The sequence below is a fragment of the Aethina tumida genome, chromosome 2 (assembly GCF_024364675.1).
Source record: "Aethina tumida isolate Nest 87 chromosome 2, icAetTumi1.1, whole genome shotgun sequence".
In the NCBI taxonomy this organism is placed as follows: domain Eukaryota; kingdom Metazoa; phylum Arthropoda; class Insecta; order Coleoptera; family Nitidulidae; genus Aethina; species Aethina tumida.
The window spans coordinates 20,532,534-20,547,985 of NC_065436.1; the positions used below are offsets into that span (position 1 = coordinate 20,532,534).

The following is a 15,452-nucleotide window of genomic DNA, read 5'->3' on the forward strand; positions in this document are numbered from 1 at the left end:
TAAATTAAGTACATTTGTGTTCAATATTCAGTTTTACATTGAAATTGATAAATTATTTATAGGTTATTTTATTTAGTTAGTAACGTAGTTAGTTGTTTTTTTTAATATTTAGTTATGACTAAAAGAAAGTCAAATCTCATGAGAAAACAGAAAACATGAGAAAACAGAAAACATGAGAAAGGCCAAAAGCCAAAGATTGTGATGTGAAAATGAATCTGAACAAGATAGGAAAATTCCTCTTACAAACTGTAGATTACGGATGTCCATTTTTAGGTCGAATGAGTTTTTTGAGGTACTAATAATGCTTATTCTTCGGTGTCGCATTGGCATATTCCCTCCTCATACTAAGGCTTATTCAATTTTAAATAAACTCGAGGCAGGACAAAAACCCCAGAGATCAACCCACAATCAGCACGTTTAATTCCAGTCCCTACACCATCCGCCCAACTAGCATGCCCATTGTTGTTTTTCCAAACGAAAACATGAAAAACCAACCGTGCCTGAATAATGAGAAGTTCACATAGAAATAACTACGTATCACAAACCAGTCGGGATCTGTCGCGAGGGTACAACAACCGGCAGACCTCCCTCAGTTGATGCGTCTGCAAGTCAAAATGCAGTCTCACGGCTATAATTAAAACTGCGGCACATCCGTTCCGTCTGACACATGATACACCTAATACCCGAGCCGTTCGTCGCTCACTTGTCGTCGAGCGTTGTCTCATTGCCTCTTTCTGGCTTTTTTGTTTCCACAAAGCATCGACTGAGTTTTTCCATTTGTGGTGCACACAAACGTCGGTATCCGATTGCAAGTGAGCTTTAGTGTACCGCTTTGTGCATCAATCTGATGACCGTTGGTCTTATGACGGGTAAAGCGGAGAATTTTCAAATTGGTTAACATGTCATATTTGTGCACTGGAGTGGACAGCGGACGGGACCTCGATTTTCTTAAAACATGGTAAAGTAGACAGAAGAGGAGAACAGACAATGAAAACGGAAACGACGAAAATAAAACATAATTCTAAAATGAAAGCAGTTGTAACAAATTCTTAACAAAATCAAAACGATTGAGGCAGCAAACAGTAACCAACTACAAGTTATGTTTGTTCAGTTTCCTGAAAATACTCTCTAGACTAGTTGTATCAAATAAATTTTAAATTTTTTGTTACTAACAAAGTAATTTTTAGAGTTTTTTTTGTACATATAAAATTTCGAAGTCGGAGTAGGAAGATAAAAAAAATTAAATTGGCAGTTATAGAGACTGCCAATAGAAGTGAAAACTTAGAACTTCTAGTATTAAAATTTGAAATTTCATAATGTTTGAATCAAATTTATCAACATCAATCTGGTTTTCACATCTATTAACACTCCGAGCAACAATTTTATGCATGTTTATATGTTTTTTTTATTATTTAAATATATTAGGGGTTGTCCAAGATCATGACAAAATATAAATACAATTCAATTAAAATAACAATTAATATACAATCATATTATTTATGGATAGTATTTGTATTTACTTAAATTTCAATGTACTTGATTGAACATTAGTTTAATTGTTTGCATCATTGTCATCATTAATTTCAACAATACTTAGACTTTTTGTACTTTCAAGTATTTCATTTTGTTCTAAAAAAGATACAGTAGACTTATGGTAACTAAAGTAAGAAATGAAAATGTTTGATTCAAATTTATCTATTATCGCATAAAAGCGGCATAGATTGTCGTTTTATGTTTTGTATTACTGAGTTTCCGATCATTGGACATATTTAAATAAATTTTTCACTGAAATTGAATGTCATTTATAAGATATACACAGCACTATACGTCAACTGTATAGCTACAGATATACTGCTATAAGCATGTCGGTGACGCGAACGCACGAGATTTCACCCACAGCACAGTGCGCCTGCGTCAGTCATGAGCCTGTCAATGACGCGAATGCATAATATTTCCTTACCAAAAAGTGCCCAACGCGGTTAAAGAAGTGTTCACTTCTAAATCTATTATTATTTGTTAGGAAAGGCTAATTTTCAGTATACACACTTTTGTTGACGGTATAAAAAACAAGTATGTTTTACTTTTGCTTAATAAACATCTCTCCTTCGATTGTAATTGGAACCAAAATATGTTCAACCGGTCACTCGATTTCAATACTGATCTTTTACAATTAATTGGGAAATTTACCTTCTAAACTTACTAGTAACAAAGGTTACCAGCCAAATCAACAACATTTTTCTTTTGTCTAAATTTATTAAAAGAAGGACCAGTATGTCGGTGACGCGAATCCATAAGATTTTCCCCTACCAAAAAGTGCCCAACGCGGTTAAAGTTTTCACTTGAAAAAGAAACAAAAAATAAAGATATAGTGCAAATTGTAATTAAATAAATAACAAAAACGATAATAACTGGAAGAACCTAACGAATTAAAGATAAGAAGAGTCAGAATACTAAACAATTACCAAAAATCAGTTTAATATAGATTATACTTGTATGTAAAATAATATTTAAATAGGAAACCAGGTTCTCTTTCTAGAAAATAGTCAAAAGTTTTAATACAAATTAGTATAATATAAATAACAGGAATGACTAAAAGAACCTCGAAGAATTAAAGATATGAAGAATAGTCTGAATACTTAACATTTACCAGAAATGTACTTACAATATATGATTTTACTTTATACTAAATTACATTAACAATAGAAATTACGAGGTATTCCTTCTAGAAAAAAAATCAAAAGTTAAAGATGAGAAAAGAAGAGTAAAGTCTTAATACATATTAAAAGGAATAAATAATATAAACAGGAACGACTGAACGACGGGAACCTAGATGAATTAAGGAGAGGAAGTCTAAAGAGAATAGTCTGAACATTTAACAAAAATCAACTTACAAAATATGATAATACTGTGTAAGTATAAAATTATATTTAAAATGAAAATTACCAGGTATTACCAAAAGTTAAAGAATAGAAAAAAAGTTTCAATACATATTAAAAATAAAAAACAAAAAGAAGAACGATTGGAAGAGCCTAAAAGAATTAAGGATAGCAAGAATTGTTTGAACAGTCAACATTTGCCAGAAATCAACTTGCTATAAAACTTGTACAAGATTAAAATTATATTTAAAATAGATTTTACCAGGTATTTATTCTAGAAAAAATCAAAACTTAAAGATAAGGAAAGAAAAGTAAAGTTTATATATTAAAAAGAAATAAATAACAAAAACAGGGACGACTGGAAGAACCTAGAAGAATCAAGGATAGGAAGAATAGTCTGAACACTACACATTTAGCAGTAACAATATAAGATTATACTTCTATACGAGTAAAATTATATTTAAAAAAGAAGTTACCAGATTTAATACAAATTAAAATAAAATGAATAACAAAAAAGAACCTAGAAGAATAGTCTGAACCTTACAACATATAATTATACTCGTATAACTATAAAATTATGTTTAAAATGAAAATTACTCTCTGGTCTTTCTTGAAACAATCATAAGTTAAAAATGTGAAAAGAAATATAAGGATGTAGTTCACAACTGCAAGAATCTAGAAAAATCAGTCACAATAATTGATCAATCTTATATAACCGTAAAAATACATTTGAAATGGAAATTACTAAGTATTTTTCTAAAAGTCCTTGGAAAATCAAAGATAGGAATAAAATTCGGATCACTAAACAATATTACAGTTTAACAATAAAATTATAATTAAAATTGAAGACACCAGGTAGTTCTTCTATAATAAGATGGCAAATTGAAATGAAATTAATAATACTGGATGAACATATTACGTCATAGACGAATCAAAAACGTCAATTGATTCATAAAAAGTTAACACATTAACTATCTATGAAACAAGGTTTTTAAATTTCCTTCAATAATTTGAAATTCCGATGAATTTGTTTCGAATCCCGGGTGATTTAACGCTCACCTACATTGTTTGCATGACACGTGTTTGTAAATATGTGGCCACAATTGTTTACACCTGTGTTTCATTCACTTGCCGCTGTTTTTTAAATTATTCGCAAAGCGTGAATCTTGTAAATATGCAGGATAACACAAAAAAAAAGAATTTGCGTAAACGTCAAATCGGAAAAAGGCCGTTTGGGAATATAATTGGAATTCTGTTCCATTTAATTTATCTCTTCATGAAACACGAACTGTAGTTTCACTTAGACTGCAAAAATAAATCATAGTTTTCAGGTGCCATTTGTTCTTTGCCGCCGTTTGATATATTATTTATTTGTCAGGATTTACAATGTACAACATGCGAATTCCGGTCTGGATAAAATGTTTTGTATTAAAGTGTCAGTAAAAAAATTATGAATTCTAGCGTGTCATTGTGCCCAGTTTCAGTAATGAAAAATTTGAAATCTTAATAAGAAATTTAATTTTCCATTGCACTTTGATATTTGTGTCATGCAAATCGATACTAATACAACTTTGATGGCTTGTATCTATTGATTTTTACGTTTCGCAAACTTTCTTTGACTTCACAATGACCCTTCGGAAGCTCTCCGACCGACGGACTGCACTGAACCCCCCATTACTAGCACCGACAGACACATAAACAATTAGGCATAAATAAAAGTACTCGCAGAACATTAGTCGAGTGGAGCGAACATTGTCCGGCACGAATCATTGGCCGGTGCGGTTCTTTGTTCAGTTTGGACCACTTCCATGACGTGTTGGCTGCAAACCGTGAAACCTACTCTAGCATACATCCGTAGCGTTCCTAACCTACCGTCGCCGGTGCCAATCCCCCATACGAATCGCCGGCAACTGGAAAAATATGTGAGCACACTCGTGTTTCGTCGCTTTTTTTTCTATTCTTTGTTTCCGCGTGACATAAATCCACACGCTGCGGACCGAACCGTTCGGAAACAGATCCCTGCCGATACTGCGCCACCGTTACACTTGACAAATAGGTGTAGATAAAGGGAAATTGGGTTTCATATTTAAATTACAAACGGAAGCTCAACGGCCGAGTCGGTGTTACGTGTGTGTTAAACACCTCCATCATTGGAAAGGTTCGTTTTGAAATAGAAACAAAGAAGCTTTCTATGAGGAGTTAATTGTTTGTAAATGGAATGTCAGAAACAACGACCCACCGTCGGAATAAAGGTGATTTGATACTTTATAATTATAATAAATACAAAATTTAATACCAGCTTATTAAGGGGGAACATCGATATTCCACAAATAACATTGATACAACTGATATTACCTGGAACGTTAATTTGACGAGATGTATGCATTAAAGTATCAGTTTCTATGGTCTATTAAATATCATCATAGAATATTAATTTCTCCTCTACGGATATTCCCGAAGCGCAGCCCAACGAACGAAAATGTATCGTTGACACTGTCGTCCCTAATATTGTATACAATCAGGAAACAATAACGATTGTTTTATGCTCTACTGGCTGCGAATTTATGCTAATGAAATTCCTCGGCCCCACACCGTGGGCTACATTGTTTCAATTTAATTAATCATTCAAAACTGGAAAAATAAGCTCGATTCGTTTTTGTGTGACCGGTCCTAGCAAGTTTTTCTGCTAATGGAAACTATCCATCTTTCGGACGCCGTTGCATTTTGACTTATGGCGGGCAAAAAATTGAAACGAAAAAGCAGACGGTCTCCACCAAATGGTCCTTCCAACCGTTCGACTGTACAAAAATGGATTAACTTTCGATTGTAAACGGAAGTGGGTCGATACTAACATTATTTGCTTTGTTTGTGAAGCCCGATTATTGTAATATTTGTGTAATTATTGCTTTTACGTCCTTAGGCACTAGTTGTACATGCCAAAATAGTAACAATGAAATACTAAACCTGTGTTATACCTATTGATTAATGAGTCATTTTATATTTAAGCACACTCATGAACATCATTACACAAAGCACAAAAGCTACAAATGACTTCATTTTATAATCAAAAGTGGACAAATAAGCTCAATTCATTTTGGTGTCACCGGTCCTCGCAAGTTGATCTGCTAGTGGACATTATCCATCTATCAGAAGCCGTTCCATTTTGACTTATGGCGTGCAAAATATGAAAACACAAAACCTGACGCTCTCTCCAATTACTCCTGACGGTTTCTACCAACCATTCGACTGTACAAAAATAGTTTAACTTTCGATTACAAGCGGAAATGGGTCACTACCGACATTATTTGTTTTGATTGTGAAGCCCAATTATTATAATATTCGTATAATCATTGTTTTTACGTCATTAGACGCTCAGTTATACTTATTAAAAAAGTCAGAATGAGATACTAAAAGCTGGTTATTCCTATTAAATAATGGTAATCATTTAATGTTTAAGCATATTCATGAACATCATTACTCAGAGCACAAAAGCTACAAACGACTTCATTTTATATACAAAACTGAAAAAATAAGCCCAATTCGTTTTTGTGTGACAGGTTCTCGCAAGTTTTTCTGCCAGTGGAAACTATCCGTCTTTCGGACGCCGTTCCGTTTGGACTTATGGCGTGCAAAAAATGGAAACACAAAAGCTGACGCTTTCTCCAAATACTACTGACGTTTTCTACCAACCATTCTATTGTACAAAAATGGATTTCAATTGTAACCGGAAATGGGTCGATACAGACATTATTTGTTTTGATTGTGAAGCCCAATTATTATAATATTCGTGTAACCATTATTTTTACGTCATTAGACGCTCAGTTATACTTATTAAAAAAGTCAGAATGAAATACTAAAACCTGGGTTATATCTATTGAATAATGGTAATCATTTTATATTTAAGCATAGTCATGAACATCTGTACTCAGAGCACAAAAGCTACAAACGACTTCAGTTTATGTACAAAACTAAAAAAATAAGCTCAATTCGTTTTTTTGTGATCGATCCTAGCAAGTTTTTCTGCTAATGGAAACTATCCATCTTTCGGACGCCGTTCCGTTTTGACTTATGGCGGGCAAAAAATTGAAACGAAAAAGCAGACGATCTCCACCAAACGGTCCTTCCAACCGTTCGACTGTACAAAAATGGATTAACTTTCGATTGTAAACGGAAGTGGGTCGATACCAACATTATTTGCTTTGTTTGTGAAGCCCGATTATTGTAATATTTGTGTAATTATTGCTTTTACGTCCTTAGGCACTAGTTATACATGCCAAAATAGTAACAATGAAATACTAAACCAGTGTTATACCTATTGATTAATGAGCTATTATATAATTAAGCACACTTATGAACATCATTGCACAGAGCACAAAAGCTACAAATGACTTCATTTTATAATCAAAAGTGGAAAAATAAGCCCAATTCATTTTGGTGTCACCGATCCTCGCAAGTTGATCTGCTAGTGGACATTATCCATCTATCAGAAGCCGTTTCATTTTGACTTATGGCGTGCAAAATATGAAAACACAAAACCTGACGCTCTCTCCAATTACTCCTGACGGTTTCTACCAACCATTCGACTGTACAAAAATGGTTTAACTTTCGATTACAAGCGGAAATGGGTCACTACCGACATTATTTGTTTTGTTTGTGAAGCCCAATTATTATAATATTCGTATAATCATTGTTTTTACGTCATTAGACGCTCAGTTATACTTATTAAAAAAGTCAGAATGAAATACTAAAAGCTGGTTATTCCTATTAAATAATGGTAATCATTTTATGTTTAAGCATATTCATGAACATCATTACTCAGAGCACAAAAGCTACAAACGACTTCATTTTATATACAAAACTGAAAAAATAAGCCCAATTCGTTTTTGTGTGACAGGTTCTCGCAAGTTTTTCTGCCAGTGGAAACTATCCGTCTTTCGGACGCCGTTCCGTTTGGACTTATGGCGTGCAAAAAATGGAAACACAAAAGCTGACGCTTTCTCCAAATACTACTGACGTTTTCTACCAACCATTCTATTGTACAAAAATGGATTTCAATTGTAACCGGAAATGGGTCGATACAGACATTATTTGTTTTGATTGTGAAGCCCAATTATTATAATATTCGTGTAACCATTATTTTTACGTCATTAGACGCTCAGTTATACTTATTAAAAAAGTCAGAATGAAATACTAGTTTTAGTATTATGGGTTATATCTATTGAATAATGGTAATCATTTTATATTTAAGCATAGTCATGAACATCTGTACTCAGAGCACAAAAGCTACAAACGACTTCAGTTTATGTACAAAACTAAAAAAATAAGCTCAATTCGTTTTTGTGTGATCGATCCTAGCAAGTTTTTCTGCTAATGGAAACTATCCATCTTTCGGACGCCGTTCCGTTTTGACTTATGGCGGGCAAAAAATTGAAACGAAAAAGCAGACGATCTCCACCAAACGGTCCTTCCAACCGTTCGACTGTACAAAAATGGATTAACTTTCGATTGTAAACGGAAGTGGGTCGATACCAACATTATTTGCTTTGTTTGTGAAGCCCGATTATTGTAATATTTGTGTAATTATTGCTTTTACGTCCTTAGGCACTAGTTATACATGCCAAAATAGTAACAATGAAATACTAAACCAGTGTTATACCTATTGATTAATGAGCTATTATATAATTAAGCACACTTATGAACATCATTGCACAGAGCACAAAAGCTACAAATGACTTCATTTTATAATCAAAAGTGGAAAAATAAGCCCAATTCATTTTGGTGTCACCGATCCTCGCAAGTTGATCTGCTAGTGGACATTATCCATCTATCAGAAGCCGTTTCATTTTGACTTATGGCGTGCAAAATATGAAAACACAAAACCTGACGCTCTCTCCAATTACTCCTGACGGTTTCTACCAACCATTCGACTGTACAAAAATGGTTTAACTTTCGATTACAAGCGGAAATGGGTCACTACCGACATTATTTGTTTTGATTGTGAAGCCCAATTATTATAATATTCGTATAATCATTGTTTTTACGTCATTAGACGCTCAGTTATACTTATTAAAAAAGTCAGAATGAAATACTAAAAGCTGGTTATTCCTATTAAATAATGGTAATCATTTTATGTTTAAGCATATTCATGAACATCATTACTCAGAGCACAAAAGCTACAAACGACTTCATTTTATATACAAAACTGAAAAAATAAGCCCAATTCGTTTTTGTGTGACAGGTTCTCGCAAGTTTTTCTGCCAGTGGAAACTATCCGTCTTTCGGACGCCGTTCCGTTTGGACTTATGGCGTGCAAAAAATGGAAACGCAAAAGCTGACGCTTTCTCCAAATACTACTGACGTTTTCTACCAACCATTCTATTGTACAAAAATGGATTTCAATTGTAACCGGAAATGGGTCGATACAGACATTATTTGTTTTGATTGTGAAGCCCAATTATTATAATATTCGTGTAACCATTATTTTTACGTCATTAGACGCTCAGTTATACTTATTAAAAAAGTCAGAATGAAATACTAGTTTTAGTATTATGGGTTATATCTATTGAATAATGGTAATCATTTTATATTTAAGCATAGTCATGAACATCTATACTCAGAGCACAAAAGCTACAAACGACTTCAGTTTATGTACAAAACTAAAAAAATAAGCTCAATTCGTTTTTGTGTGATCGATCCTAGCAAGTTTTTCTGCTAATGGAAACTATCCATCTTTCGGACGCCGTTCCATTTTGACTTATGGCGGGCAAAAAATTGAAACGAAAAAGCAGACGGTCTCCACCAAACGGTCCTTCCAACCGTTCGACTGTACAAAAATGGATTAACTTTCGATTGTAAACGGAAGTGGGTCGATACCAACATTATTTGCTTTGTTTGTGAAGCCCGATTATTGTAATATTTGTGTAATTATTGCTTTTACGTCCTTAGGCACTAGTTATACATGCCAAAATAGTAACAATGAAATACTAAACCAGTGTTATACCTATTGATTAATGAGCTATTATATAATTAAGCACACTTATGAACATCATTGCACAGAGCACAAAAGCTACAAATGACTTCATTTTATAATCAAAAGTGGAAAAATAAGCCCAATTCATTTTGGTGTGACCGATCCTCGCAAGTTGATCTGCTAGTGGACATTATCCATCTATCAGAAGCTGTTCCATTTTGACTTATGGCGTGCAAAATATGAAAACACAAAACCTGACGCTCTCTCCAATTACTCCTGACGGTTTCTACCAACCATTCGACTGTACAAAAATGGTTTAACTTTCGATTACAAGCGGAAATGGGTCACTACCGACATTATTTGTTTTGATTGTGAAGCCCAATTATTATAATATTCGTATAATCATTGTTTTTACGTCATTAGACGCTCAGTTATACTTATTAAAAAAGTCAGAATGAAATACTAAAAGCTGGTTATTCCTATTAAATAATGGTAATCATTTTATGTTTAAGCATATTCATGAACATCATTACTCAGAGCACAAAATCTACAAACGACTTCATTTTATATACAAAACTGAAAAAATAAGCCCAATTCGTTTTTGTGTGACAGGTTCTCGCAAGTTTTTCTGCCAGTGGAAACTATCCGTCTTTCGGACGCCGTTCCGTTTGGACTTATGGCGTGCAAAAAATGGAAACACAAAAGCTGACGCTTTCTCCAAATACTACTGACGTTTTCTACCAACCATTCTATTGTACAAAAATGGATTTCAATTGTAACCGGAAATGGGTCGATACAGACATTATTTGTTTTGATTGTGAAGCCCAATTATTATAATATTCGTGTAACCATTATTTTTACGTCATTAGACGCTCAGTTATACTTATTAAAAAAGTCAGAATGAAATACTAGTTTTAGTATTATGGGTTATATCTATTGAATAATGGTAATCATTTTATATTTAAGCATAGTCATGAACATCTGTACTCAGAGCACAAAAGCTACAAACGACTTCAGTTTATGTACAAAACTAAAAAAATAAGCTCAATTCGTTTTTGTGTGATCGATCCTAGCAAGTTTTTCTGCTAATGGAAACTATCCATCTTTCGGACGCCGTTCCGTTTTGACTTATGGCGGGCAAAAAATTGAAACGAAAAATCAGACGATCTCCACCAAACGGTCCTTCCAACCGTTCGACTGTACAAAAATGGATTAACTTTCGATTGTAAACGGAAGTGGGTCGATACCAACATTATTTGCTTTGTTTGTGAAACCCGATTATTGTAATATTTGTGTAATTATTGCTTTTACGTCCTTAGGCACTAGTTATACATGCCAAAATAGTAACAATGAAATACTAAACCAGTGTTATACCTATTGATTAATGAGACATTTTATATTTAAGCACACTCATGAACATCATTACACATAGTACAAAAGCTGCAAACGACTTCATTTTATGTACAAAACTAAAAAAATAAGCTCAATTCGTTTTTGTGTGATCGATCCTCGCAAATGTTTCTGCTAGTGGAAACTACCCATCTTTCGGACGCCGTTCCATTTTGACTTATGGCATGCAAAAAATTGAAACGAAAAAGCAGACGGTCTCTACCAAATGGTCCTTCCAACCGTTCGATTGTACAAAAATGGATTAACTTTAGATTGTAACAGGAAGTGGGTCGATACAGACATTATTTGTTTCGATTGTGAAGCTCAATTATTATAATATTCGTGTAATCATTGCTTTTACGTCATTAGACGCACAGTTATACTTATTAAAAAAGTCACAATGAAATACTAAAACCTGGGTTATACCTATTGAATAATGGTAATCATTTTATATTTAAGCATACTCATGAATATCTTTTCTCAGAGCACAAAAGCTACAAACGACTTCATTTTATATACAAATCTGAAAATATAAACCCAATTCGTTTTTGTGTAACCGGTTCTCACAAGTTTTTCTGCTAGAGGAATCTATCCATCTTTCAGACGCCGTTCCATTTGGGCTTATGGCGTGTAAAAAATGGAAACAAAAAAGCAGATGGTCTCTTCTAAATGGTGCTGTCGTTTTCTACCAATCATTGGGCTGCACCAAATTGAATTAATTTCCTATTGTAACTGAATGTGATTCGATACCAACATTATTAGCTTTATTTATGAAGCCTAATTATTGTAATATTGGTCTAATCATTTGTTACGTTTTGCTTTTACTTCCTTAGATACAATGAAATACTAAAACCTATTTTATTAAAAGCAACAGTTTTTATTTAAGCACACTCATGAACATTATTACAACACAAAAGTTACATATGACTGCATTTTATATCCAATCAACTTTTATGGTAAAATATGCCGACGTTCCGATATTGAGAATATTTAGTGTATGTAGTACGTTCAACTAATTTAATTACGTCGTCATCTCCGAAAATTTAATAACAGGTAAGGATAAAAACGTGCATAATTGGGTTTATTAATTTGCTGCATACATGGATGCGAGTTTGTGGTGTGGCGCAACGTCGCTAAGTTGGATGTTTAGAATATTTTAAATTTCCTGCATCAATTTTAGAGACTGGAAGTTATTCGGATAATTTTGTTTTTCTGGCCAAAATTTAAATGTAGTCGGCGATCTTTTCCCCCGTTTAATTACCATAATTACAGCATTAAGGTGAATAAGTATCCGAGTTCTGAAAGGAAGTTTTGATGCCAAAAAAGGGGAAAAACTGCATGATTTTTAATTATTTTAACTTACTGACGTCAAGCTTGTAACTTGAAGAGTTATCTGAATTTGAATATTTTATATTTAATTTGCAGAAATAAAAGGAATCGAATGCAAACGATAATCCATTCATCCATTCCATCTATATTCCGGGCAGACACGGCGGCGGTGCATAATGTGATTTTCCACCTTGAATTTGAACAGATTTGGGGCAGAGTTGAACAAGTGGACTAATATAAATTGTTCGCGACATTGGAGTAGACTATTAGTGTTGAGTGTAGTAGGCACGTTGTACAAATAATGGCACTTGGGTGTTACACCAGCTACACTGAGGGGTATTTGCATGCGAGAGCTGCACGATGCAAAACTGTAAATTCCCGCTGTGGATTTAAACAATATTTTAATCGCAAACAAAAATATGTACGGACATACAGAAAAAGGAACGTACATAACCCGATTGTGCCTTGGAAATGTATGTAGTATGATTATTTTTAAACATTTACACAAAACTACTGCTATATTAAAAGTTTACTTTTTATAATAATATGTAATAAATTAATGACAAAATAATGCGTCATTTTATCAGTTTATTTAATTCAATAAATTATTTTGCTTTATTTTAAATAAAAGGCATTTTTTAAATTTATTCATTGTAAATATTAATTAATAAATTTGTATAAATTTCCTTTGAGTAACACAATCAACTTTTTAATAAATACAATTACGATACAACAGTATCACTGAATCACTTCGTTTATAATTTATAGTATTTTATTTATTTTACATATATTTGTATATTACATACATATTAACAGACTAACAGACTTTTACTACAATTTGGCAATTTTTTTTTTCTGTTTTCACTTATAACTAGCAATAAGTGTTTCACCAAAAATGAAGAGCAATTACAATACTTATTGCTAGTTATAAGTGAATACAGAAAAAATTGCCAAATTGTAATAAAAGTCAATTAGTGTAACGATATATACTACTTTGATTATAATAAACAATCAAGATTTTTAGTAAAAATCTATTCATTTAAATAAAATGCTTAATTTTAAGCAGTAAAATAACATTTATTTAATAAAATTTTTAGTTTTCAGCAGGTAACTTATGATCTGTAAAAAATATCAAAAACTTTTTCGGAGATAAATTATAGGAAATTAAATTCTCTACAAAAAATGTCATATAAAATTTTCCCATAAAGTTGATGGTTGCGTCAGAAAATGAGAAAAATGTCAAAATTTTAAATCAATCCAACTATCTATCTATTATCTGATCATTTTAAAATATTATCTTTAGCGAGAGTTAAAAAATTTCAAAATCCAAGAGAACACCGTTCCCGTGTTATTTAAACGGGAAATTAAAATTTACGATGCGGCACCTCTTAATATTAATATTGATATAAGTGTCGATTTTTTTGAAACAGTCTATTTTATAATATATTAAATATTGTAAACATTTTAAAATCATCATTTTTTATATTTTATTTTAATCATTTATGTAATCTAAACATTTTAATAAATTTATTTAATACTCCCAATTAATTTAAGTTAAGAAGTTTATATTTAAATTTAATCGAAAGATAAAATTTTTTAAATATTATGTGGTTAATTGAACAAATTATTGCTACATTTAATTAAAAAATATTTTTTAAATTTATTCATTATTGTTAAGAATATAAATTTTTGAAAATTTATTTTTGTACTAAATAAATTATTTGAAATTATACTAATTACTATATTATGAGTCTTACATTTCTTTTATAAATAAATTTATAATATTTACGTAGAAGCAAATGAATTATTATTTATATTTTCTATTCATAATTATTATTATAATTTATATTAAATAAATTTATTTATTTAAGCAAAAACATTCAGTTGAAAATATTTAATAGAAAAATATTACTAAATATTATGAGGTTAATGTATCCATATATTTAATTAAATAAATTATTGTTGAATATTTGACTCCATGTAATTAAAACATATTTTTTAAATTTATTCATTATTGTTAAGTGAAGTGCAGTAACGCAATTAATTTACAATAAATAAACTATACGCAATTATGTTTATTATCATCACATTGTCAATCATATATTGTATAAACAGAATTGTTATAATTTAAATTTATTTATGGTATTTACATATTAGAGAATTCTAATAAAAATTATATTAAATTATATTTTCAGAATATTATTTTTATTATTATTTATATTTTACTAAATGAATAAATTACTCCACAGTAAAACAATGAATTTTTTAATAAATGAATCAAAAATTCTTAATTTAAGTTGAAAAATTTGTATAAAATTAAATTTTATTTAAAACTTTCAATAAATGGATTTTTTAAATTATTTACTAAATATTACGTAGTAATGGATAAATTACATTTATTTAATTGAACTAATTGTTCAATATTTGTCTCTATTTATTATTAAGTATATAAATTTATCTGTGGTAATTAATTTTACAATTTGTTTATAATTTATAGAGAATTCTGTGTATTCTAGATAATAAAAGTAATCTTAATTAATTTAATAAATTTATTTTATTCTCTTAACTGAGGTAAAAAAAGTTCAAGTCGAAATGGTTAACAAAAGAGTATAATAAATAGTGACAAAAATGTATATTTAGTTATATTATACATCTTATAAATTTTTTAATTTTTATTTATCTTTATGCAATATTTAACATACTATATTTAATTAAAAGATATTTTTTAAATAAAATATTCTATAAATGTTTCCATGAATTTATGTATTTTGTAATGTTATGTAATTATTCGTGCACTATATAATAAAAATACTCAAATTGAACTTTTTGGATTTCAAGTGACCATTTTCAGTATTAGGGGTAGTTCCTGAAATATAAAATTCCGCTAG

The 15,452-nt window shown here is 31.2% G+C and overlaps 1 protein-coding gene across 2 annotated transcripts in view; it reads right to left on the reverse strand.

The window, feature by feature from the left end:
• LOC109598200 (irregular chiasm C-roughest protein) overlaps positions 1 to 15,452 on the reverse strand; it is a 300,029-nt gene that overhangs the window by 264,996 nt on the left and 19,581 nt on the right. The window lies entirely within an intron of this gene.